At 43.3% G+C, this 23,757-nt stretch overlaps 1 pseudogene across 1 annotated transcript in view; it reads left to right on the top strand.

Annotated features, from left to right (window-relative positions):
* Window positions 1-13,295: 13,295 nt before the first annotated feature.
* The window catches only part of LOC311127966 (voltage-dependent N-type calcium channel subunit alpha-1B-like), a 209,627-nt pseudogene continuing 199,165 nt past the window's right edge, over window positions 13,296-23,757 (top strand). The window contains exons 1-3 of the transcript in view: window positions 13,296-13,589; window positions 15,083-15,178; window positions 17,654-17,793. The product of the transcript in view is annotated as a voltage-dependent N-type calcium channel subunit alpha-1B-like (transcript). The remainder of the gene's footprint in view (window positions 13,590-15,082; window positions 15,179-17,653; window positions 17,794-23,757) is intronic.

Here is a 23,757-nt window from a genome sequence, read left to right as displayed (position 1 = left end):
AACACTGTTACAATGCATTTATTTTAAGACAACTTACAAACAAGTATTTTCTTTTAGAGTAAACACTCAACCATTTTTATATTTCACCAGTACATCACTTGTACCCTTTTAATTTATCACACTCAGACATTTTCAGTGGTGCTCTTTTAACCCTGTGAGGTCTGTCTTTTGAATGTCTGGTGGCACTGTGATGCCTTGGTCAGGAGCCTGAGTAACAATGGGTTGTGTTTCAAAGTCTGTACTGTTCTCAGCCCCCAGTGTTGTCCTGCTCAGTGAGTGTTTCACTTGTGTCACTGATTCTGTACTTTTTACACACGTCTTGTTTCCCATTGGAGACTCCACGATCACACTGTTTCCTGTTTGCTTACAACCTTGTGTGGTGTAGCGTTGAATGGCATTGTGAACCTTTTCTTGTTGTACGAGTACTGTGTTTGCCACAGCCACTTCGGAGTACTGTGCTCGTGTAACAGTTGTTAAAATACTTTGTGAATTTCACCAGGTTCATATATTATTATTGAATGCTGATTGACTGACAGCCGTGGTATATCAGACCATATACCACGGGTATGGCAAAACATTTATTTTTACTGCTCTAATTACGTTGGTAAACAGTTTATAATAGCAATAAGGCACCTTGGGGGTTTGTAGAATATGGTCAATATACCACGGTTAAGGGCCGTATCCAGGCACTCCGAGTTGCGTCGTGCGAAGAACAGCCCTTAGCAGTGGTATATTAGCCATATACACCACACCCCCTCAGGCCTTATTGCTTAAATATAGCATGTTGATTTGTTATAATGCATGCCTGCATCCTGTGAATAGGGGAGCGCGTACTTACGTGTTGCCCTGCGTGCTCATGCTCAGATCATTTTGACACAATAGGAGGTAGGCACGCTTTTTCTGTTGTCTTCAGAAAAGTTAGATCTAATAAGCACAAAAGTCATGACACAGTGTTTTGTTCATGAATAATGTTGTACATTTAACGTTTACACATAAGTGGATGGTTTTGTCAAGATGCAATTGTAATTGTACTTTTTAGGATGATATTAACATTCTGAATTCAACATGCGGTTACTAGCTAGCTATGGTATTGTATGTGTGAACGATGGCTAGCTCCTCCACTGATCCCAGTCCTTTGGATTGTGTGTCTATGTTTACATTTACATTTTACATGTTATATGTTGTAGAGCATTTGTTCCCAACCCTTTTTTGGGTACTGTACCCCTAAAACACTGACCTGCCTGATGTACCCCCTCATGCACGTGAGACCGGCTTGATTCATAGATTAGGTGTACATTTGACAAATGTGGTTTACGCACCTAGTCAAGTTTGGCAGACTTGTTTTCAATGTCTGTGTAGTAGGAGGTGAACTCACTGTTGAGTTTGGATAAACGTGGTGCCTGTAGTGCCTGTGGCAGCATGATGTGTGATGCGTGTTCCGCCGAGAACTAGGTATCCAACTACACATTATTCACTCGCTATTGGGGAATAAACTTTACAGTTCTCAAAATGTCCACTTGTAATAGCATTACGTACCTCTCTCAGTTCTGGGTCTTTGGCTGAGGCTTCCTCTATCTCTCTGGTAGTCAGTGCTTTGGGTGGAGAGCTCACTGCTAAAAACCTCACATACTGATCTGTGTGAGTGTTTTTCCGGCTGTGCTGTCACTCCCAGCAGGCAGCTTCTCACCTCTGAGGCATTCTCTGGCTGCCTGGCCTCCATCACAGCTCGCACTCTCTCTGCTGTCGGTCTGATGCCTTTGGACTCATCTACTGTTGGGTTAGGATAGCGTTCCCTTATAATAGCCTGGTTTGCTTGTCTTATGTCTAAGCACGTTCTCATCTCATCATTTGCATTTGCATTTGGTACAATAATCACCACACCACTGGGTTAACAGGTTCTGTAATGTCCATGTCCAAATGTTTCTCTACATTTTGGTCTACCCTCTGCCTGAGGTTGAATGGTACGCGCCTGAGCGGCTGGGCCACTACTGGTTTCACCTTTGGGTCAATGTGCTGACTGATCTGTTTTGATTTCAGTTTTCCCACTCCCTGGAACACCTGTGGGTACTGCTGTTGTAGTGAGTGCTTGGTGTAAAATAAAAAAGTAAAAATGTCACTGTTGCAACATCAGCACCTATTCTCAGAACCCCCAGTTTCATGTCTGTCTCTTTGCCCAGGAGTGGTTCTCCATTTCCTTTGATTACAATGAACTCTGCTTGCTCAGTTCTATTGCTGTTTGTGATCCCTTGACTGATAGTGGGTCACTACAACAATAAGAATACAGTTCTCTCTGTTTTAGGGACATATGAGTAACACTTATCTTATCGGACTTCAGTCTTTCCCATGTATTCTCATCTATCACATTGCTAGTTGCACAAGTCAATCAACATTCTAATTTCAACTCCCACCACACAAAAGATAAGTCTATCTGACATGTCATTCTCATTAACAGCAAATGCAAAGTCATATTGTTCCTCAACAATATTCACACTTCGACTCTTGGAACCCTTTGTGTGACACACCTTTGAGAAATGGTCCTTTCCATTGCACTTGTGACACGTCTGCCCCTGTGCGGGACTCTTTGGGTCTCGCCCCATGTGATCTGTGTGACCACATCTATAAACACTGTCTTTCGTTATTTCCCTCCTTGTTCGAGTTCAGATGAGCACGGTTACATGCACACAATAATGTGATTATTGTGGTTAGTCAGGTCTTAATGCTTTGCAAGAAGACTGATCTCCCTAATAACCCTGTTTACATGGACACATCTGAAGTCAGGCTACTGATGGGACTTTTGATAAATGCAGAAAAATAGCCAATCAAAATAAACGTTCTACCACAGTGTGTTATTTTTGCGAAGACCATTTGATTCGGTGTTCGGACATATAAAGTTTGTATGTGAAAACTATACGCAACACGTAAAGTGTTGGTCCCATGTTTCATGAGCTGGAGAAAAAAAATCCCAGAAATGTTCCATACGCACAAAAAGCTTATTACTCTAAAATGTTGTGCACAATTTTGTTTACATCCCTGTTAGCGAGCATTTCTCCTTTGCCAAGATAATCAATCCACCTGCCAGGTGTGGCATATCAAGCAGCTGATTAAACAGCATGATCATTACACAGGTGCACCTTGGGCTGGGGACAATAAAAGGCCACTAAAATGTGCAGTTTTGTCACACAACACAATGCCACAGATGTCTCAAGTTCTGAAGGAGCGTGCAATTGGCATGCTGACTGCACGAATGTCCACCAGAGCTGTTGTTAGAGAATTTAATGTTCATTTCTCTACCATAAGCTGCCTCCAACGTCGTTTTAGAGAATTTGGCAGTACGTCCAACTGGCCTCACAACTGCAGACCACGTGTAACCATGCCAGCCCAGGACCTCCACATCCGGCTTCTTCACCTGCGAGATCGTCTGAGACCAGCCACCCGGATAGCTGATGAAACTGAGGAGTATTTCTGTCTGTAATAAAGCCCTTTTGTTTGGAAAAACTCATTCTGATTGGCTGGGCCTGGCTCCCCAGTGGGTGGGCCTATGCCCTCCCAGGCCCACCCATGGCTGCACCCCTGACCCGTCATGTGAAATCCATAGATTAGGGCCTAATGAATGTATTTCAATTGACTTATTTCCTTATATGAACTATAACTCAGTAAAATCGTTGATATTGTTGCACGTTGCATTTATATTTTTGTTCATAATTTTTTTATAAGACGCTCGCACATAGAGGGAGGCTTGCGCTACCCGGTGTTAGCACATGCGCAGATCTTGTAATGCTGATTAAGATGTTTGCATGTCCTAATAATTTGAAACAATGGTCAGAAAACCAGGTGTTTTAATCGGCGTATGCTTACTTTGATTTTGAATTTACGCCGATTAAGATAAGCAGAGTAAAGTGTTTACATAACTATTGCCATACTCAGCCTACTGCCATAATCAGTTTAATATTGAATTATTAGTTATACTGTCTTTCGTTATTTCCCTCGTCTGAGTTGGTTTCCACTTTGACATTTGCGCGTTTCCCTCCTTTAAAGCTGCACTACGTAACTATGTGTGTACAGGTGTTTTTGGAGACCCCTCTGGCAAGAATGCGGTATTTTTTCTAGATTGGAACACAATTTCCTAGAAACCCCCGCTCTCACGGGTAGTCGGCTGGGTGCGCTCCGGGTTGTTCGTAAATTCAGAGCGTTGCCAGATTGTCTGTTCGTACATTCAGAGTGTTTCTCTCTCGGAGCGTTCAGAGCGCACACTGGACGCTCTGACCAAGGAGAAGGGTTGATCCGAGCATTCTGACCTCACAACAGCAGTCATGCACCCAAGTTAACTGGCTAAAGATGGCTAGCTTGATAGCTACTTCCAGACACAAATAAGTAAACATCTCACTCTATTTTACTCGCCCTAGCAGAGCTGGTTAGGCTGCTTTCATGTTATCTAGATTGTTAGTGACTGTAACTGTTCTGCTCGCAATAAATTAAAAACTTTTTTTGCCAACGTTTACTGACACCGGTTGTGCGTTCGTAAATTCATCAGTTATTCTGCGCACCTGCACACTCAGACGAGATTGTTCTGAAATTGGAGTAGATAGCCAGAGTAAATTTACGACATCTTCTCTGAACAGTCTAGGCGATTATGTCTAGATGGGATCCAGCTTTTGTCAAATTTCCGTCAAAAGTTGTTTTTTTGTTGCATTTTAGCTAACCCTAACCCCTTACCTAACCATAACCTAATTCTCCGAACCTGTTGCGTAAGTTCTCCTGCCACGAAAAGTCAGTTATGAAAAAACCTGGGTCCCTTCTAGCCATGATGACCAATCTAGGCTGCAGGGAATTGGTAGGCCCTTTACTGTTTCAGCATGACAATGGTTTGTCCAGATCGGTGTGGAAGAACTTGACTGGCCTGCACAGAGCCCTGACTTCAACCCCATCGAACACCTTTGGGATGAATTGGAACTCCGACTGCAAGCCAGGCCTAATCGACAAACATCAGTGCCCGACCTCACTAATGCTCTTGTGGCTGAATGGAAGCAAGTCCCCGCAGCAATGTTCCAACATCTAGTGGAAAGCATTCCCAGAAGAGTGGAGGCTGTTATAGCAGCAAAGGGGGGACCAACTCCATGTTAATGCCCATGATTTTGGAATGAGATGTTCGACGAGCAGGTGTCCACATATTTTTGGTCATGTAGTGTACACTAGCTAGCTAGCTGCTAACGTGGCTTGAAAACAACAATCAAGTAATCCATAGGAACTATAACACTCGCATACATATTTACAACTAAAAGCAAACATGACATATCATTTTATATCTAACTAGCTAGCAAGATATCTACATTAGCCACTGTATGTCTTACCTTTTCAGCAGGTCGGTTTTGAATCGCTTAGCTACTCTCCACTTTGTGAATACAAATATGAGGTTCACTCTTGACTTTCATCTTGGACAGGGCTCTATCTATGGAGCCAGATAGCTGCCAAAAGGTTGAACATACGTATCGTTAGGATCGTAAAAAAGCCATGCATGAAACCTAAAAGTTACATTTAATCTGTGAACATACAAACACCATGTTACGATTACAGACTAACATTTTAGGCTTGAACAAATTTTGTTTTGCAATTCTGACGTACAATAATACCTTTCAGAGTTTTGGCAGTTTCATCTCACCAACAAAAAAAACATACTCCAAACGGCCTGTGAGGAGTGCTACGCGAACAAGCATAACACAGTATAAAAAAAACAGAAGTCAGGGAAACTGGAAAGAGGTATCCTGCACGTTTTCAAGTTAAAGTCTCCATTCTCTATTACTCCTCAGTTGAGTTTACTTCACATTTAGGTAGCTAATGTAATGGATTTGTTTGCCAGTGCAAGTCTAGATAGCACTAGCTGTGTAATGCCTACAACAGTGAAGTTTCAGTCCGCTAGGTGTATCTTTACAGCATGGGCATATCTCTGGGTGACGTGGACATCCCCATGCATGCACCTTATCAAAATATGACATCCCATTCTCTGGGCTCTGTCTGCAATCATAACCAGTAGTATATACCAGGGATAATGAAACATAGAACAATAATAGATGTTTGGTGAATCTATGAATTATGTATGACCACTGGAGTCTTTGCCACTCAAAATATTTTTGTATAGAATATTTTGACATTTCTTTCATCACTCAAAATCTTACCAAATCATATTCTGTAGGAGGGGTTAATATGAATTTAAAATAATTTGACATTATTTATATGAATCGGGTCATGAACATATGGACTTTGAAATGAACATGGGAGAGGTTAAACGTAGGCTAAGTCTGGCATAAGCTTATTCCCACACTTTACAATAACCCTGTTGCTGTGATCTTAGCTAGACTTTGCCCAGTTGAAGAGCTTGTGATCTCCATGCAGCATCAGAGCACCATACGCCTTCGGAAAAGCACCCCTTAGCCTCAGAATATGCCTTTCTGGAGGCATTCAGCCATAGAGTCATTATTATATTATAATGTAGGCCTATTTGTCTACTAGCCAAATAAAGTGCAGAGGATGCATGATGCCTGCAACTCATCATTCCAACATATTTGAACATTTAATTAATCCTTCATTCAGTTCAGTCAGTCAGTATGTCATCTAGTCTGTCGTTTGTCTGAGTTGCAATAGGAACTAAATCAAAGAGAATAGAACAGTCTTATCCATTTGTTTATTGAAATCCATGTGTGTATTCAAAATTATCCAAAGTTCTTTAGCCTATCACTTTAATTCAATGTTTTATTTAAGCCTTTCCAAATAAAACAATTTAGCGAGTGCTAAATTGTTGTACAGTCTCACCTTCCCTTTGTGCAATTTTCTGAAACGTTTGGCGGGCAAATGCTGTGTTTACTTGTTGAACAAAGTAGATTCAATGCTCTGATCGCGGTGCCATAATCCGTAACATCCGGTCCAGCAAAAGTAGAGCTCTCCTGCTTTGACGAGTTGCAAACAATGTGCATCCTTTTCTGTAATCAGTAGTGCCACAATAGCCTACAAGGGACAGTCTTTTCAGGCCACTTCGATACAATGATTTTCACATCAAGTAGTGACGTCATACATCAAGGATGCCCACAGGTGTCAAACTCAGTAAGCCTACCAACAAATCCTAACTTATTATACATGTTTCATGTAGGCTTAATGTTTAATCGAATACATGATTAAACACAACATAAAATCTAGGCTCTTGGTGCGTCCTTACTAAATAATTCACATGCATCCAGCTCCATCCACAGAGCGCTCCTGAGCAGGTTGAGTACCAAAAGGCAAATTTTAGTCACATGCACTGATTGTTAGGGACCAGTAAATCAGGAGCAGGCGCTCCGCGTTAAACGAATGGGGGCAAGAGATGTGAATTGATTTGCTCTCAAGAAAAGGGCGCCATTGAAAGCAGTGATTACTGGTGTAGCGTAAATGTGAAAGTTGACCAACTGAAGGAGAAGATTCCTGGTGTTTGATGCTCGTCGTTTGGTGCGACGCAGACAGGGTGGCTTAGTGGTGAAACAGAAGAGCCGTTGTCTGTTCTTTTGAGTTTTGACGTTGTCTTTGCCCAAAAAAAGTGATGTTAGGATATTACATTTACATAATTTAGCAGACGCTCTTATCCAGAGCGACTTACAAATTGGTGCATTAAACTTTTTTTTAAAACAATGATGGGGGGGGTGGGGGAGGGAGGGGTAGAAGGATTACTTTTATACTATTCCAGGTATTCCTAAAAGAGGTAGGGTTTCAAGTGTCTCCGTAAGGTGGTCAGTGACTCCGTTGTCCTGGCGTCGTGGGGGAGCTTGTTCCACCATTGGGGTGCCAGAGCAGCGAATAGCTTTGACTGGACTGAGCGGCAACTGTGCTTCCGTAGAGGTAGGGGGGCTAGCAGGCCAGAGGTGGATGAACGTAGTGCCCTCGTTTGGGTGTAGGGTCAGATCAGAGCCTGAAGGTAAGGAGGTGCCGTTCCCCTCACAGCTCCGTAGGCAAGCACCATGGTCTTGTAGTAGATGCGAGCCTCAACTGGAAGCCAGTGGAGTGTGCGGAGGAGCGGGGTGACATGAGAGAACTTGGGAAGGTTGAACACCAGACGGGCTGCAGCGTTCTGGATAAGTTGTAGGGGTTTAATGGTACAGGCAGGGAGCCCAGCCAACAGCGAGTTGCAGTAATCCAGACGGGAGATGACAAGTGCCTGGATTAGGACCTGTGCCGCTTTCTGTGTGAGGTAGGGTCGTACTCTGCGAATGTTGTAGAGCATGAACCTGCAGGATTGGGTCACCGCTTTGATGTTAGCAGAGAACGAAAGGGTGTTGTCCAGGGTCAAGCCAAGGTTCTTTGCACTCTGGGAGGAAGACACAATGGAGTTGTCAACCGTGATGGCGAGATCATGGAGCGGGCAGTCCTTCCCCGGGAGGAAGAGCAGCTCCGTCTTGCCGAGGTTCAGCTTGAGGTGGTGATCCAACATCCACACTGATATGTCTGCCAGACATGCAGAGATGCGATACGCCACCTGGTTATCAGAAGGGGGAAAGGAGAAAATTAATTGTGTGTCGTCTGCGTAGCAATGATAGGAGAGACCATGACAGAGCCAAGTGACTTGGTGTATAGAGAGAATAGGAGAGGGCCTAGAACTGAGCCCTGGGGGACACCAGTGGTGAGAGCACGTGGTGCGGAGACAGATTTTCGCCACGCCACCTGGTAGGAGCGACCTGTCAGGTAGGACGCAATCCAAGAGTGAGCAGCGCCGGAGATGCCCAACTCGGAGAGGGTGGAGAGGAGGATCTGATGGTTCACAGTATCAAAGGCAGCAGATAGGTCTAGAAGGATAAGAGCAGAGGAGAGAGAGTTAGCTTTAGCAGTGCGGAGAGCCTCCGTGACACAGAGAAGAGCAGTCTCAGTTGAATGACCAGTCTTGAAACCTGACTGGTTTGGATCAAGAAAGTCATTCTGAGAGAGATAGCAGGAGAGTTGGCTAGAGACGGCACGCTCAAGAGTTTTGGAGAGAAAATAAAGAAGGGATACTGGTCTGTAGTTGTTGACATCGGAGGGATCGAGTGTAGGTTTTTTGAGGAGGGGTGCAACTTTCGCTCTCTTGAAGACGGAAGAGACATGGAGGATGAGTTGATGAGCGAGGTGAGGTAAGGGAGAAGGTCTCTGGAAATGGTCTGGAGAAGAGAGGAGGGGATAGGGTCAAGCGGGCAGGTTGTTGGGCGGCCGGCCGTCACAAGTCGCAAGATTTCATCTGGAGAGATAGGGGAGAAAGAAGTCAAAGCATAGGGTACGGCAGTGTGAGCAGGACCAGCGGTGTCATTTGACTTAATAAATGAGGATCGGATGTCGTCAACCTTCTTTTCAAAATGGTTGACGAAGTCATCCACAGAGAGGGAGGGGTAGGAGGAGGAGGATTCAGCAGGGAGGAGAAGGTCGCAAAGAGCTTCCTAGGGTTAGAGGCTTGAAATTTAGAGAGGTAGAAAATGGCTTTAGCAGCGGAAACAGAGGAAGAGAAAAGATGACAGGTCCGCAGGGAGTCTAGTTTTCCTCCATTTCCGCTCAGCTGCCCGGAGCCCTCTTCTGTGAGCTCGCAATGAGTCGTCAAGCCATGGGGCAGAAGGGGAGGACCGAGCCGGCCGGGAGGATAGGGGACATAGAGAGTCAAAAGATGCAGAAAGGGAGGAGAGTAGGGTTGAGGAGGCAGAATCAGGAGATCGGAGGGAGAAGGATTTAGCAGAGGGAAGAGATGATGGGATGGAAGAGGAGAGAGTAGCGGGAGAGAGAGAGCGAAGGTTGCGACGGCACATTATCATCTGAGTAGAGGCAGAGTGAGTAGTGTTGGAGGAGAGCAAGAGAGAAAAGGATACAAAGTAGTGGTCGGAGACTTGGAGGGGAGTTGCAGTGAGATTAGTAGAAGAACAGCATCTAGTAAAGATGAGGTCAAGCGTATTGCCTGCCTTATGAGTAGGGGGGGGGGGGGGGGGGGGCGGTGAGAGGGTGAGGTCAAAAGAGGAAAGGAGTGGAAAGAAGGAGGCAGAGAGAAATTAGTCAAAGGCAGACGTAGGGAGGTTAAAGTCACCCAGAACTGTGAGGGGTGAGCCATCCTCAGGAAAGGAACTTATTAAGGTGTCAAGCTCATTGATGAACTCTCCAAGGGAACCTGGAGTGCGATAAATGACAAGGATGTTAAGCTTGAATGGGCTAGTGACTGTGACAGCATGGAATTCAAATGAGGAGATAGACAGATGGGTCAGGGGAAAAAGAGAGAATGTCCACTTGGGAGAGATGAGAATTCCTGTGCCACCGCCGCGCTGACCAGATGCTCTCGGGGTATGCGAGAACACATGATCAGGCGAGGAAAGAGCAGTAGGAGTAGCAGTGTTTTCTGTGGTAATCCATGTTTCCGTCAGCGCCAAGAAGTCGAGGGACTGGAGGGTAGCATAGGCTGAGATGAACTCTGCCTTGTTGGCCGCAGAACGGCAGTTCCAGAGGCTGCCGGAGACCTGGAACTCCACGTGGGTCATGCGCGCAGGGACCACCATATTAGAGTGGCAGCAGCCACGCGGTGTGAAGCGTTTGTATGGCCTATGCAGAGAGGAGAGAACAAGGATAGACAGACACATAGTTGACAGGCTACAATAATGCAATGGAGATCGGAATAAAATTAACTAAACATCTGGGAAAGCGAGAGAGCGGGGCCTCCCTCACTTACGTTTCACTGAAACACTCAAATATAACTCTCCCAACTTCCACTTTAGAAATTATAATTGTTGTAAACTACAGCGGTTCAATGTTTCTAGGAATAGACTCTAACTTAGTTTATTCAGCTAGCTAACTTGGTACAGTATTCTTCCGTGAAAACCGCCTAGGGCAGCGTATCCTATGACGCCATAGCTAACTAGCATGCTAGCTTCCAATAACACGGTTTAGCACCAATACTCGGTTACAACAAACTACCAATAGTGTGTTAACACGCTAAACAGATCATTCGTGTCCGTGTCTAACGTTGTGTAAAGGTTTGGGGTTAGTTTTGACAGTTTGAGAGAGTACGTCGTCAACTTATTCAGCCAGTTAGTTAGCTAGAATAGTTAGCATATTAGCTAGCCATTGCTCTCTGTCAACAAACCAACCCCTCCTCCCACGGTATGAAACACACAGAGAGAGCCAAGTTAACGTTAACTAGTCACCCATGCCTTGAATTCCTTTTGAACTAATCTGGTTACCAGTATGTAAAAATTAAATTAAAATAAATGTAGGTTATAACTTACCCTTAGTAGCTACTGTTAGCTAGTTATGTGTAAAGCTAGCTACTGAATCGATTTAGCCAGTTTGTGTCTGTCCCAACGGAGAGAAAGCGTCTCCAAACATTACAGCTAGGTCGTTCCAGATATTGTTTAGTTAGCTATCCAGGTAGCAACAAGCTAGCTACTGTAACGTTCGTTCAAGGACGGGTCAGACCAAGGCGCAGCGTGAAATGCGTACATGTTTATTAGAATGATAAACACACAACAAACCAAACGTGAAGTCCTAAGGCTGAACACTAACGAGTGCCAATAGGCTGCCTAAGTATGATCCCCAATCAGAGACAACAAGCGACAGCTGCCTCTGATTGGGAACCACACCGGCCAACATAGATCTACGCAGAATGAAACATAGAAATACTAACATAGAACATTCACACCCTGACTCAACATATAAGAGTCCCCTGAGTCAGGGCGTGACAGCTACATTTCGAGTACAGTAGCTACTAACTACCTAACGTTAACGCTTCAGATAATGAGGTTAGAAAAACAGCTGAATGGTAGGTAGCTAGCTGGCATAATTACAGGTACTCTTCAGCGTGAAATAACATTGGAAACAACTATCCACAGTTGCTAATAGTTACCAGTAGCCACCCGCCAGTAGCTACCCGCTAGCTAGCTAGCTAGCTATAAGTTATCCTGTACAAGCTTTTATGCTGAATACATTACGTTGTTACAGGTGTCAAGCTTATGGGCATGTGGCAGCAGTGTGTAGGAGGGAGGTTCCTAGGTGTGAGAAGTGTGTAGATGGGCATGAGACAAAGGAATGTGTAGCATTGGGGAAAGTAGTGGTATGTGTTAATTGTAGGGGTGCCCATGGGGCTGGTAATCAAAAATGTCCGGTGCGAGAGAGGCAGGTTGAGGTTTCCAGGGTTAGAGTAGTGCAGAAGGTGTCCTATGCTGAGGCAGTGAAGAAAGTAGAGGAAGATAGGTCAAGGGTGAGGGATCCTGAGAGGAGTGGTGTGAGTAGTAGATCTGTAACAATACAGAGGGATAAGCCAACAAGTGATATATGTTTCAGTAAGATTGGATTTTTAGCATTTATGGGAATGGTTATCAACTGTACTGCAGGGATGGAATGTAAGTCGCAGAAAATGGAGGTTGTGGTGGCAGCTGCAAAGAGGTATTTGGGTGTGCGAGACTTGACCTCAGAAGAGTTACAGAGTGTTTTAAGTGGTGGTGTCCAGTCATTTCAGGCTGTTGGCCTGAAGTAGGACTAAATAGATTTAAATAGAGAAAAAATAGAGTAGGGTGGTGTTTTATTTATTTATTTTATTTTAGTGAGTGTTAGATGATAGGGTCATTTGTAAAAAATAAAAAATAAAATAAAAATTAAAGCAAGGTATAAGGGAGTTATACTCCAGTGTAGCAGGTGGCGGTAATGCAACATTTATTGGATGCCAACCGCCGTTAAACCTCATCTAAGAAGAGCAGTAAATCATTGGACCAGAGTCTACAGAATTGGTTACATTGTACAGACAGCGAGCGATCAAGTGAGAATCAGGAGGGCACATCCCGGTATTGGTTTATTGTTTTGTTATTGGAATCGATAATTGACACTTGCAGACAAAACATAACTATTTTGTGTATTTTTCTTTTCTTTTGGAGACACAAAATACTTTTTCTGGGGTCTTTCAACTGGTGTTTCAACAAGATGTTGCCACTACGGAAAGGACACACGCGTGTTTCATTTCGGGAGTTTTCCTGTGGTGGCTGCATGATCTATTTACTTGGAGCAGGCTGATATGGATGTAATATGTGGGATGAATTGGAGAATTTATCATTTTGCACATATTGAGCTTGAATTCATACTTTCTTTTTTATATTTCGAATTTCTTTGAGAATGGACAAAAAGGAAAGGATTTACCCAAAGAAAATCGATGTATTTTCTCAAAACACATGCCATACACACTAATGCAAACCTGTGGTCTGGCTAAGTGTGATTGTTGTGATGCTTCTGCCCTCCATTTCCACTGACAGCTGTTTGGATTTTCATTGTTGGATCTGTGCGTTTCCAGAATGGCTCGCTTCGCAGAAGATCTACCCACCCGCAATGGAGGTGGAGGAGGCAGAGGTGCGCCGGGCGCAGGCAGAGGGGGCGCCCGGGCGGGTGGTCCTCCAGGCGGCCAAAGGATGTACAAGCAGTCGATGGCTCAGAGAGCCAGGACAATGGCCATATACAACCCTAACCCAGTCAAACAGAACTGCTTCACTGTCAACCGATCAATGTTCATCTTTCGAGAGGACAATCTCATTAGGAAGTATGCTAAGCGAATAACCGAATGGCCATATCCTTTCCTACCCAAAACCAGGGTACACATTGGTGTTTGTATAACGCATCTATCCTTATTTGACAAACACAGACTGGTAGATTTTCATTAAGAAACATGACACAGGGAGTGAAGAGCTTTTATTTTATTTAAAAATGTCAATTAAATGCATAACCCTATGTCTGCTTTTACTGAAAATGACAAATGTATGCCCTTTGTCACCATTTCGAAGCTCATCTGTCAGTGAACTCAAAATCGATTATTACATTATAGGATGTATGCCTATTCTGGTGTAAATGATTAGTTCATTAAACCTCTTGCTTAACCCCTGGTGCACCTGTCACTCAGTGTTCTGCCTGATTGGACACGAGAAAGGATTTTCCTCCAATAGTGTTAGCATACAGTTTAATAACTTGGCAAGATGTCCTATGTACCGTGTACACATTCACGAATTTTGCATGACTACTTGTTACCTCTCCAAAAATATTTTGTTGTGATCCAACTACCTACTCGCTAGATTCAGTTTTCAGTTTCAATTGTAAGTGAGCGAGTTTAATCTCTATAATGTGTATGTAGATTTTTTGTTCTCTCAGCGCTTGCTTCTCTTGGATTAGGGTTCGTTTTTTAATTCACCTTCTCTGTATTCCGTCTCGTTTGTACATTGCCTGTTTGTGTGTTAGAAGGTTCGTTTCAACTGTTGCTGTTCACGGATTTTTCCGTTTCCATGGTAAAGTGAGCGCTCAGTGAGTTGGAGAGGAGATCGCTGGCTCTGAGGTTGTAAAACGCCTCGCTTCGTCTGAAGGGCAGATTCCACCATGCATTTTTCGTATTTGTTCACTCAAAGTCTAGGAAGGCTTGTTTTGTGCTTTTTGCGAAGGGCAAAATGAAGTGTTTAGGCTTCTGGCGGCCCCTGGGCAAACGATTCTAGGGTGATATGTCGATGGGTCAGTAAAGCCTTCCCATTCCTCCTCGACTCGCTACATAGACAACGGATTGAAATGGTCACCCAACTGGAAAGATGTTGTAACCCAAGTGTAGCTCTATTGGCCAGGGTTTTAGCAACACTGCATGGGCAGACCATGGTCTGTTGCTGTAGTGTGTGGGATTAGCCTATCATCTTTTATTTCTGACCATATGTAGCCTAATTCACACAGCATGGCTGTCTATTGGACTCCTGTTCAGTCAATGTCATTAATTGGTTAACTGAGCTCAATGAGTCAGTGACATCCTAAAGCTGAATATATTTTCTGCTCATCCAAATAGATCAATCTGTTCTGTGGCACCTCAGCTGGGTGGTGGCTGGTGGTGACAGTGGAACTGTTTAGCAATGCTCATTGTACACAAACCCTGTTGAGGCAACTCTCACCAGTCTTTTACACAATTTGTGTATTTTAGCATATATTTTTTTTAATCTAGGTTATTCTACGACAATAGAGATTTTTACCACGTATCTTATATGTTGGAGTTAGTATTTTTTATTGTGCTTGAAATTCTCTGTCATAGCTTGTGTTCCTTAACCTGCACACTCCGTTTGAGTACTTGATCCTGGCCACCATCATCGCCAACTGCATCGTACTGGCCCTGGAGCAGCACCTACCAGCCAACGACAAGACCCCCATGTCAGAACGTCTGGTAAGACACTCAACCTGCTGTGTCCCAAATCGATTTTTTGTGTCCCAAATGGCACCCTATTCCCCATTGTCTTCCGTCAGATGGTGTCATTCTAACACGACACGCAGTTGCCAGGAGCCATAGTGGACTATGTAGGGAATATGGTTCCATTTGGGACACAGCCTATGATAACTATACCTATCATACTTTCTATAACTTTACCTAGTGTTCCAATTTATATACTTATACAGTATTGTCTTCTGTTTGTTTGCTGTAAAAGTGTAGAATGTTACATTGTTATTTTAGCTGATTTTGAAGAGGGAAATAGGTAGTTAGACAGATCGAAACAGAGAATTCACTCAGAGCTATTGCTCATTTTGAGCTTTCCACCACTGGAGCTCAGTGATGAGGCAGCCCAGTCAGCCCTAAACAACTCCTCCCAGAGGGCCCTGAGTCCCAGACACACCTCCAGTACATGGGAGAGCAGCACCCCTTCCTCATTAGTGCCTGGAAGCATGGAGATGTGTGTGTCTCCCTCCTCCTGGCTCTCATTCTGTATGTCAGTTGAGCCTCACACTGAGCGGGCTTTGATCCCCCCTTCTCCTCCACAGGCCCCCTGTTCCCCCGCCTGCTCACACACGCAACTTAAACCCCCGTTTGAACTCTGCCAGTCAAGTCATTAAACCAATGCTGTTTTAAGCTGTGAAAATCTTAAACAGCATCTTTTCACTTTAAGCTGTGAGAGAATGAAACTGGGAGGGGCTGCCACACAGCCATTGGAGGATTGTGGTGCTGCTTCTCTAACACAGCGTCTACAGTCAGGACACGCATAGAATAGCATTACGTTGTTCAGCACTTAGCTCACAGATGCGGTCTTAAGGACGTTTTGACTCCTGGGAGTCAGCATAGAATAGTGGAAAAGGCATAAAAAGCGCTTTTGCAACAGCTTGGCGAGATAAGGTTAATGACTCCCCTCAAATGCAGCCACCTGCTCCTGTTTACAATTATCTCCGTAATTGTGATGCAACATCAGCAGCGGCGTAGTGGCACAAGAAAACATAAGGTACTCGACACCTGAGAAACTGATTAGTGTTAGTAGAGAGAGAGAGAAAGAGAATACGTCTCCCCTCCTCCTTTCTCCCTCCTTCCCCTCAAGTAGAAGCATGTAATACCAGCATCCTTTATGGTCCAGGATGAATAGATTGGGGTGTGTCTTAAGTGGAGCTCCTGATAATAGAACATTGTCAATGGGCGTTGTTGTTCAGAGTTTTACCCTCGTGGTCCCCTGTGATTTCCCCTCTGCCCCTCCAGAGCCATTTACTATAGATGGAGCGTTCATTATTCATGAGCATTTGACATTTATACCTTATGTTAACACAGTCTACTGTACTACATAATGCTTTATGGATGGACAATCCAACCTAGCCATTATATAAGGCTTGGCATAGCATTGTTTTGTCTGCTATCTCTTTTATAGCAGACTCAATGCTCTTCATTAGTCTTTCCTTACGTTAAAGCCCTGACAGCCTCAGCCCTGTGTGGTCTTGATAGTCAGCGGGAGGCCCAGAATCATTTCACTGGCTGAACAACAAACCAGTTATTTAAAACTGTATTTTTCTGAACCATCTCCTGTTACAGTGACGCTAATAAAACAGGTATATTTTAATTGTTCTTGATTGTTGTTAGATTTACCTTACAGGTAGTGAAAAGCTCACATACCATTTAACGCTGTTCTCAAGTCTGTCAAACTCATTTGTGATTATTTGCGTTGGGAAGCCTGGGTTGGGGGTTGGGTTCATGGAGCTGTGGAGAGAGCGAAAGAAAGAGAGGGAAGTTGGTGTTAATCCGTGAGATATCCTCTGCTAGTGCCTGTGTGTGTAACAGGGCCTCCGGTCTCCACTGACATTAATGGAAGGGAGTGAAAAGTGTCATATCATAGGTGTACTGCTTTGAACAAGGGCAAGGGTCATCCTAGCTTAAAAATTGTTTTTTGTTAAAGATCTTCATACCACTCCAATGGTTTGTTAATTGTTTTAATGTTTTGTTAAATATATTTAACAAGAAGCCAATCACTAATAGCCCTTTTGGAGACTACAAAGCCTCATTAAATTATAATTTCTGTGTAAATTGTAATCATACTAATTTGCTATCAATTAGTAAGATTTGTTAAGAGTAAAATGTAAGCTATTATCTTACGCAGGTGATAACATGTTATGATAAATGCGTAAATCTCACTGATTGAAAATGGTGTCCAAGATTACAGTTGGTCTTCTGGTATAGGCTGTTTTCACTCCCCCTCTTTTCTCCTCCTCTTTTCATCCACCAAGAGAGGGTTCCATTCCTCGACCCATTCTCCGCATGCTGGTAGAAAAGTCAAAGAAACAATCCCCCTTCTCTTTCCCCCTCTCTCTCTTCTGCCATTCTTCATTAACCTCTCACTTACTTCTAACAAAAAGTTATCTCTCCCTCTCCCTTGTTCCCTGTCTCTCTCTGCAGGATGACACAGAGCCCTACTTTATTGGAATATTCTGTTTCGAGGCTGGCATTAAGATTATCGCCTTGGGCTTTGCATTTCACAAAGGCTCGTACCTCCGCAACGGCTGGAACGTAATGGACTTTGTGGTCGTCCTCACTGGGTGAGTCCTGGGCCTGCCGTGTGTGTGTGTGTGTGTGTGTATATAGAATGGATGAAAGAAGGGCTGATTTGTTCATGTCCATGCTTATTTGTATGTTTTTTTATGAATGTGTACGTGGCACATTCCTTATTGCTGCATTTGCCTGGAATTTGCCTTTTCCACTATTGCGCTATTGATTAACACAGTTCTACAAATAATATTAATGCAAAGCAACCGAAAGTGACGCTTAAATAAAAAAGAATAATTCTGTTATACCAATGTATTGCCCAATATTGCTCATGAAATTTGTTCCTAAAAGTCTTTTATTGTCATTTTAAATATCTGTTTTGGCTCTCCTTTTTCTGATGCAAGGGCTCAGTGGAAGCTCAAGAGGTAATAGGCTAACTCGGGGAAAAAGGTGAAAATTAGTAGAACTTCAGCGATGCAGCACTAGTTTTACTGGGTCGTTGTTCCACAGTTTTGGATGGATGCTCTGAGTGGCATACGTTAAAAGTCTGGGGTCGGCTCTTAGTCTGGCTGGGCTGAGAGAGAGTGTCTGGCTGGCAAGGCGACTACTAGCCAGTCAGAGGACTTTGGAGAGCAGTAATGGCTCGGTCTCTGATTGAACCCAGACAGGGGTGAGAGGGTAGAGCTAGCTATGTGGAGCAGTGGTGACGTACCAACACAGTATAATCACCTCTGAGAAGTGGACCAGCCAGGTCATCAGGTAGAATTACATCCTATCAGGGTGTATCATACTCCACTGCTATAGGGAGCCAGGCACGAGCCTACAAATACAACTCAGTCACGCTATGTTACTGCTTTTTATTTCTCTGTTGCTCTTGCCGGTGGTAAACCTTGCCTTTGCTTTGTTAAATGTATGAGCGGCAAGGTATTGTGCCGGCTTGGTGTTATAAGGAGTTTGGATAGGATTTATGGTGTAAATAATGGCCATTCCGGAAAGTCGATAAACAAATAAATCAAGCTGGATACTGAAGCCGGTAAGTAATAGAGTGAGAGAGAGAGCGGGGAAGGGAGTGGGAGAAACAGTGTGGCTGTTGATGTAGTCTTCCTCTTGTACCCCTCGCCTACACACACACCTCTCATAAGTCATAACATCAGCTGTCATCAGTAGCGTGATTTTATTTTAAAAGTTAACACGTTGACTAATTAGAAAAGTAAAATCAGTACTTTTCAATGCATGAGATATGAGGTCAAATGCGTGTCTCACGGCCAATGCGTGAGAGTCGGCAGCTCTGATGATAACAAAAATATAAACGCAACATGTAAAGTGTTGGTCCCATGTTTCATGAGCTAAAATAAAAGATTCCAGAAATGTTCCATACACACAAAAAGCTTATTTGTTTCATTTTGCGCACAAATATGTTTACATCCCTGTTAGTGAGCATTTCTCCTTTGCCAAGATAATCCATCCACCTGACAGGTGTGGCTTATCAATAAGCTGTTTTAAACAGCATGATCATTAAACAGGTGTACCTTGTGCTGGGGACAATAAAATGCCACTCTAAAATGTGCAGTTTTGTCACACAACACAATGCCAGCGATGTCTCAAGTTATGAGTGAGCATGCAATTGGAATGCTGACTGCAGCAATGTCCACCAGAGCTGTTTCCAGAGAATTGAATGTTAATTTCTCTACCATAAGCCACCTCCAACGTCGTTTTAGAGAATTTGGCAGTACGTCTAACTGGCCTCACAACCACAGACCACGTGTATGGCATCGTGTGGGCGAGCGGTTTGCTGATGTCAACGTTGTAAACAGAGTGCCCCATGGTGGCGGTGGGGTTACAATATGGGCAGGCATAAGCTACAGATAACGAACACAACTGCATTTTATCGATGGCAATTTGAATGCACAGAGATACCGTGACAAGATCCGGAGGCCCATTGTCATTCATCCACCTCCATCACCTCAAGTTTCAGCATGATAATGCACCGCCTCATGTCATAAGGATCTGTACACAATTCCTGGAAGCTGAAAATGTCCCAGTTCTTCCATGGCCTGCATACTCACCAGACATGTCACGCATTGAGCATGTTTGTGATGCTCTGGATCGACGTGTATGACAGCGTGTTCCAGTTCCCCCCAATATCCAGCAACTTCAGACAGCCATTAAAGAGGAGTGGGACAACATTCCACAGGCCAAAATCAACAGCCTGATCAACTCTATGTGAAGTAGATGTGTTGCGCTGCATGGGGCAAATTGTGGTCACACCAGATACTGGCTGGTTTTCCTAGTTCACTCAAATATCCAATTAATGGTGGCCAATATTGAGAGAGATCGTGAGGCTACCCTACCCTCAATTGATGTATACTGATCATGAAAAGCATGCAGTTACTTGCTGTATAACTCTGACAGAGCTGAATGTGCGCAGTTGTTTTGCATGGAAGTTTGTAGGTCTGACTATGCTCTTCAAGAGGTGACAGGGCTGCCAACTTTTGAAGAAAGCTTGGTGAGATTTTCTATGTGAATTTCATTGCCCCCTAGCACAACCCCTAGACGGGGGACTGGGGTTCCTCCCCCAGGAAAATGTTACTGTTTTAAAGCTAATTTCCAGCAATTCTACAAATGTTGACATGGCTTAGGCCTATGACTAGGGTGGAATTATTATTTTTATTACAACCACAGGTCCGGTGTATTCAGGATACTTTGAACATTAAATGAACACAAAATTCGGCACATTTGTTACTTTGAGATTTTTGGGGATGAAATTCAAAGTATGCTAAATATTAGTACAAATTCAGTGGTTTGAAACTTTATTCAGACAGTAATGAAATGAGATGGGGAGACAGGCAAATGTTAGAAACAGTGGGAAGGTTGGAAGTTGTATGCAACACGTGCTGGGGATTGTTGCTCTGCACAGGACATTTTTATGTTAGTGGTTGATGGCAGTGGGTAACCAAATCATAGATTGTCTCCTTGTCCATAGACTGCTTTCAAGATAAGGACACAAACATTGTCCTTACCTTGATGCATGTAAAATATGAATATACATGTAACAACAAAAGAAAAAGCTGTAAAAACAAAGTAGGGGGGTTTATGGGCCCCAAAAAAATAAAAAAGACACAAACATTTTGTAATTTGGGTGAACTATCTTTTTAAAATGGGTCTGGATGTCACGCCCTGGCTCTGGGGACTCTTAAATGTTGAGCCAGGGTGTGGATTTTCTATGTTTAGTTTTCTATGTTTTTTGTTCTAGATCGTTTAGTTCTATGTTGGCCAGGGTGGTTCCCAATCAGAGGCAGCTGTAGCTCGTTGTCTCTGATTGGGGACCATACTTAGGCAGCCTGTTGGCACCAGTTAGTTTGTGGGATCTTGTTCCGTAAAAGTTTGTGTTGTTGTAACCTCAGGACTTCACGTATCGTTCGTTTTGTTGTTTTGTTCGTGTGTTGTGTACTAAATAAAATGTACGCTTATCACGCTGCGCCTTGGTTCCACGAGTCATCAGTCAACGTACGTGACACTGGAAGAAAATCCTGCTTGCTCTCCAGGAGGGTTGGCCACCCTTGATCTATGTTTCCGAAGTGCCAGGTGTTTGAATGTTCTTGTTATAACAATTAATTTATCAAAATCACCCAACCTTCAAGAAGAATTTAATGATTATCAATATTCAGGTGGTTTATGCCTACAAGTTGAAGATCCTTGCCATCATTTTACTCAACATAGCCAAAATATGATGTTTATGAGTTGTGAGTCCCTCTTAAATGTCAAAAATGATATTAGACTTTTATATCCAATGCTTATTTGTATGACTTTTTCAAAACTGTCCATGAATGGCTGCAAAAATGCATAGCCTTATATAATTAGACACATGTAGGCATATCAGATTTCAAATATGTGATTACACTGGCAAAATTGGAATAATAAAATAAGTGGGGAATAACAGTAGTGTTCTTGCTGACAAGCACACTAATTACCCTATATTTTAGCCCATTGTTAAGAATGATAAAAGGCCACTCTAAAATGTGCGGTTTTGTCACACAACACAATGTCGCAGATCTAGTTTTGAGGTAGCGTGCAATTGGAACGCTGACTGCAGGAATGTCCACCAGAGCTGTTTACATTTTTACATTTTAGTCATTTAGCAGACGTTCTTATCCAGACTGGATGTTGTTTCACATACCCAACAAAATAAATTACAGTCCTGATTTTTTTATTTTATTTTTTATTATAAATATTATTTTATTTTTTGACTCGCTGCACAGGAACATCTAATTATTTACTTAATTTAGAAACCTGGTTCCCCGTTTTGATTAAAGGCCCCTTGGTCTATTGAACCTATAACAGAGTAATTAATCAGTTAGAGTATGTGCTGAAGCGTGGTGTAAAGGAGGAGAGCTGCTTTCCCGTTTTCTTAGCCAATGCATTTGAATGATAGACAGCTTTTAATCACAGGAGTGTTACACACCTCACATAATAGTATGTGTTGACTGAGGGATCTATAATGAGCTGTGTTTTGTTTCCCTCTCTGAGTGCTTGCCAGGTCTGTGCTCCACTGTGCTCCTGTGGTTGGAGTGCCAGCTACTCTAGCTGTTCATGCTCTGAGACATCCAGGCATCACTTTTATTGATCAAGGCCTCAGTTTGCCTTTTACAGCCCTTAGAAACAGCATGGCAACCACAATCAAATGTTCTCATGGTGAGGTCAAAGACTTCACTCTCAGCTAACTGTAATCTATAAGTGACCTGCAGACAAAACATTGGCAGTAGTGCTGTTTTGTTGTCATCTGTGTTTGGGCTTGATGATCAAGTCGGACTTCTAAATGTTATGAATATGAGATGGCCATTGCTGACTTCAAAGTAGTGCTTTCAATCCTTCACCCTTTCATGTGCCTTTTCATGTAATATGGTCGGACCAACAATCATGGGCTTCAAAGTGGCAGTAGAGAAGCATGCTAGGGTCAGTCCTTTCTGTTGCCGTTCCCAACAGCATCAATGAATCGTCCCTTTGAACCTCTGCCAAACTGTTATCTGTCTGCTACTTCTGTAACTGTTTTGCTCTACAGGTGACATGTGCATGAGATTATATGTGTGTGTGTGTGTGTGTGTGTGTGTGTGTGTTGTTTGATTTTAATATCCTTGTGGGTACCAGAAGTCCTCACAAGGATAGTAAAACAAGGAAGATTCAGACAAGTGGGGACATTTCGCCCGTCCCCACAAGGAAAAAAGCTATTTTAGGCATAGGGGTTAAGTTTAGGGTTGGGTTTAGTTTTAGGGTCAGGGGTTAGGTTTATGGTTAGGGGTAAGAGAAAATAGGATTTTGAATGGGAATACATTTTTGGGTCCCCACAAGGATAGTAAAATAAACTTGTGGGTCTGTATGTTGCCAGACCTTGGGGCTCTGCTGAATAAGACATGACAGTGTGAATGAACCATATGGTGTCATTTGGAATGGGCCCTGTCACTGCCTGATGCAAAGTGACAGTAAAACGACAGTCTCTGTCATCCCTCCTGGTAAGGGCATCAAAATCCCATTTGAAATGTACAGATAGGAGGCTTATTTACGCACCCTGGCTTTGAGGAGTGGCTTTGGACCGTGCACATGAGAGTTGTGAGTGTGTGTCTCTCTGGAAGTCCTTTTCCAGTTAAATATTTCCCACACCCACAATGTTCTTATCACAGAGATCCTATTCTATGGTCCTTATGGTTTGGCTTTTTCTCACGCTGATGTGATTTCCCTGTACCTGCTGACTGCTGTATGCCTAGACATGGGCAGGGGACTGAGCTGGGTTGGTTAGCGGTTGGCTGTGGGACTCTCATGCTTGTCTGCCTGGTACAGTGTATTTATTATTATTTTTTTATTTTTTTGGGAGGGGTAGATCAGCTTTAATATATCAGATAGATTGTAACTTCCATCAATGTAATTGTCTGCGTCACTTCCAATCCCCCATGTTTTTTTCTCTCGCAAAGATATATATTTATATATATTTATTACACATACGTACACATACATATATATATAAA

The sequence above is a fragment of the Coregonus lavaretus genome (assembly GCF_964263955.1).
Source record: "Coregonus lavaretus genome assembly, chromosome: 4".
In the NCBI taxonomy this organism is placed as follows: domain Eukaryota; kingdom Metazoa; phylum Chordata; class Actinopteri; order Salmoniformes; family Salmonidae; genus Coregonus; species Coregonus lavaretus.
Note: the sequence above shows the minus strand (reverse complement) of the source record. Positions and strands in the feature narration are given on the sequence as shown.